Source organism: Medicago sativa, chromosome 7 (genome assembly GCF_051527215.1).
Source record: "Medicago sativa cultivar Bolivia chromosome 7, Bolivia_mono, whole genome shotgun sequence".
Lineage (NCBI taxonomy): Eukaryota > Viridiplantae > Streptophyta > Magnoliopsida > Fabales > Fabaceae > Medicago > Medicago sativa.
Window position 1 is genome coordinate 10235801 of NC_140755.1, and position 3680 is coordinate 10239480.

At 32.7% G+C, this 3680-nt stretch overlaps 1 long non-coding RNA gene across 2 annotated transcripts; it reads left to right on the forward strand.

Moving 5' to 3' along the window:
* Nucleotides 1-583: 583 nt before the first annotated feature.
* On the forward strand, nt 584-3395 carry LOC146904122 (uncharacterized). 2 transcript variants are annotated; one of them, XR_015019051.1, is made up of 3 exons: nt 617-863; nt 1407-2896; nt 3005-3395. It is a non-coding gene; the product is annotated as an uncharacterized LOC146904122 (long non-coding RNA). The 2 variants fall into 2 exon arrangements; XR_015019050.1 differs by having other exon boundaries at nt 584-863; nt 1407-3395.
* Nucleotides 3396-3680: the final 285 nt, after the last annotated feature.

The window sequence follows — 3680 nt, forward strand, 5'->3', positions numbered from 1 at the left end:
ACACATCCAATTATTCCCACTTTTCCCTTGATCAAATAAAAATTTGCATCAAATAAAAATATGCGCGTGCTTCCTTTGAAACGGAGGGAGTAAAAGAAAAGAAAGGAAGCACGCGCATAGTCTTTTGGTATGATAAATGACAAAGAAGATGACTAACAACGAAACTTCGTATTCCTAAAAAAAAGAAAAAACAACGAAGGTTCATATAATATGATATATATATATATATATATATATATATATATATATATATATATATATATATATATATATATATATAGGGGTTTGCTAGAACACACCCACTAGTTTTTATGTGGGAGTGTTTTAGCAAAGCTACACCTTAGGGTGTAATTAACCACTTTTTAGTTATTTACGTGCTAAAACACTCCCACATAAAAACTAGTGGGTGTGTTCTAGCAAATGCCTATAGGATTTGCTAGAACACACCCACTTGTTTTTGTTAGAAGGTGTGTTATAGCAACATACACCTTAGGGTGTATTTAACCACTTTTTAGTTATTTACTTGCTAAAACACTCCCACATGAAAACTAGTGGGTGTGTTCTAGCAAACCCCATATATATATATATATATACACACTTTTATTTCCTCTTTGTTGTTCATAAACAAAATTAAATGTAACCTAAATACAAAGAAACACATAAACACTTTGGAACCATCCTTTATTTTATTATTTCAAACAAGTTATTATTATTATTAGTAGTATTCATTCATTCATGGGTAGACCACAGAAGTAGATGTTGTTAGCTTCAACATACATTAAAATAAGCAATATTGGAATGGGAGGAATTGGTAAAACCACTTTGGCCACAAAGCTATGTTGGGATGATTGAACAAGTTATGGGTATGTGATAAATCTTCTTTGATTCTCTCATGCATGATAAATATGCCAACTTGTTCTTCTTACGTATGAGTTTTCATTATCTTATGTTGTTATACTCATTATAAGATTTTTGCAGAGTCATAGTTTTTATACGCATCAATACTTTCTAAAAAGATCATTCAAATTTTGCGTACGCTTAAAAGTTGTAAACGTTTATAGCATAAGCGTTTATGCATTAGCTATTTCTCTAACAAAAGCTTTAAAACGAAGTCAAATTGTTTTTATGTAAGTTGTTTTCATAAGCTATCATGGAGAGTTTGTGGAAATAAGCTGAAAACTACTTATAGAGATGTAATAAGTTGTTTTCATAAGTTCTCACAAACAGTTTTACAAGTGCTTATGCCGATAGGTAAGGTCAAATAAGTTAATTCATACATGAGCTGTTTAGTGATAGCTTGTACAAATATTTGTTATGATATATGCACATAGTGTATACACACATATATGCATTATGCTAGAAGATATCAAATACTATGGGCTTATTTTTCTCTCTTGATTCACTAGGTAAATTCAGGGAAAATATTGTCTCCTTTTCAAAAACGCAACAGTTGAAGATTATTGTAGAGAGACTATTTGAACATTGTGGATATCCAGTTCCTGAGTTTCAAAGTAATGAAGATGCAGTTAATAGATTTGGACTTTTTCTGAAGAAAATTGAGGGGAAGTCCAATATTGTTGGTCCATATAGTCGTAGAGGTAGCTATGGTTGATCTATAGTCGTAGAGGTAGATACAATTGACCAGTGGCGGAGCCAGACAAAAATGTTTGGGGTGGCCGCCATCCCGCCAACAAAATAAACTAAAATATATAAATTATATCGCATGCAACACATTTAAGTTGTAATAAACCAAAAACCAATCATTCAAAATTTAAAATACATAATATATAAAGTCGTTCATTACATATCTAAAGATACACTTTACGCTTTCCAAGTGACTTTAAAAAATGTAACTAATTAAATCGTTTCACAACTTCTTAACAGCTTAATAAGAGAACTCTCGAATACTGCCAATAGATTACCATCACATTCAACTAGAAAGTTGTTGAAGTACTTGTTGAATTGAGCTTGAGGCCCCTTAATCACTTTCCAATTTATTTTTTCTCTTGTTGCTTCTGTAACTCCTAGATTTCCTTTTATGCTAAGGCAATTAAATAATTCATTATGAAAAACAGGACTTATATTGTAGACAGGAAACAAAACAAAAATTAGGTAAAGTTCTATACTTCTATTTCTTTCAATTTTTAATGATCAAGTAAAGATAGAAACAAAACAACACTAATTATTAACAAAATATTATCAGAGTGTCACAGTAGCCTAGCACATCTAATTACATCAAAAATTAGGTAAAGTTCTGTACTTCTATTTCTTCTAGGCGCACAACACAATCTCACTACAATGAATCATTCAAACATTTTCCTTCACCAGCAGCTTACAAAGCATTTAGTCTGTTAAGTGTCAAAGGTTTAAACTCTAAAACAAAGAATACCAGACATCTCCATACAGCAAACAAGACATGTAATAATCTAGGTTTAACAACAACAGATGGAAAACTCATACAATTAACTAAAGAACATGTAATCATCAAAGAAGAATCAGATTTGAAGGAAATTACATTCAATTTCATATTACCTTACAATTTACAACAATTAGGGTTTGTGGAGAGAGATAGAGATAGCTTCCTAAACTGAAGAATCAACACAGAAAATGGAGGAGGATGCGGCAGTGATGGATGAATAAGGAGATGAGTGGTCGCGGCGGTGGTGGTGTGGTAGATGGAGAGCGGTGCGGTGGTCTGGTCTGGGTCTATGGGAGAAGAAAAAGAAATCGCGTTTCTGATGAAAGAGAAAGGGAAAGAGGAAATGAAGTAGAATTGGAAATATTCATATTACTGAAGGGTATAATAGTAATTTCCCATAAAAGATGGGGTGGCGGTGGCTCCCCCTTGCCACCCCCCAGTTCCGCCTCTGCAATTGACCGAACTATGTGAGCAAAGGTTGTGTTTCATTATCTTGTGATTTTTTCGTTTTTTTATCCGTCTGTTAGTAGCTGGTCTAATATAATCTATTGTTTACCGAATATATTTGCATACTTTCAAATACAGGTTGTGGAAAGTTGCAAGGATTTACCTCTTGCTGTTAGAGTGATCGCAACATCGCTTAGTGATCGGCCATATGAACTGTGGCAAAAGATTGTTTTGGAAGATAACCCTATCAACAAGGACCTAGCATTATTCCCTGAAAACCAGAGAAATCATGCTGCTGCTTTCATTGATATGTGGGCAGAGTTGTATAAACTAGATAACAACGGCATAGAAGCAATGAGCATCATCAACAAATTAGACTCCATCAATATGATGGCTAATGTCTTAACTCTTAATAGCAAGATAGAATGATTACTGATATTCTCTTCTAGGAAACTTAATATAACATGAATCATAGTCATATAATTGGTAATTCGCGTCTCTACTCAACATCTTCTTCCTCTTTCTTCAATCTTCACTCATTTGTCCCAGCTTTGCCCGTTCTCTTGTTTCTATGAAATATATATGGGATGAAAAAATCAATAGCTTGTGTAGCTATTATGAGAAGCATTGGATTCATTAATTTACATTATAAATTAAAGGGATCATTTTTATTGGATCGAATTGAAACTTCTTACATTGTGTAACTCTGTAATCTTCATTTTAATTTTGATTATAAACTAAGAAATTAATAATTGTAATTAAACTACTGTATCTAATAAAGAGCATGCATTTTTCATCCAGTTCCATTGTACTT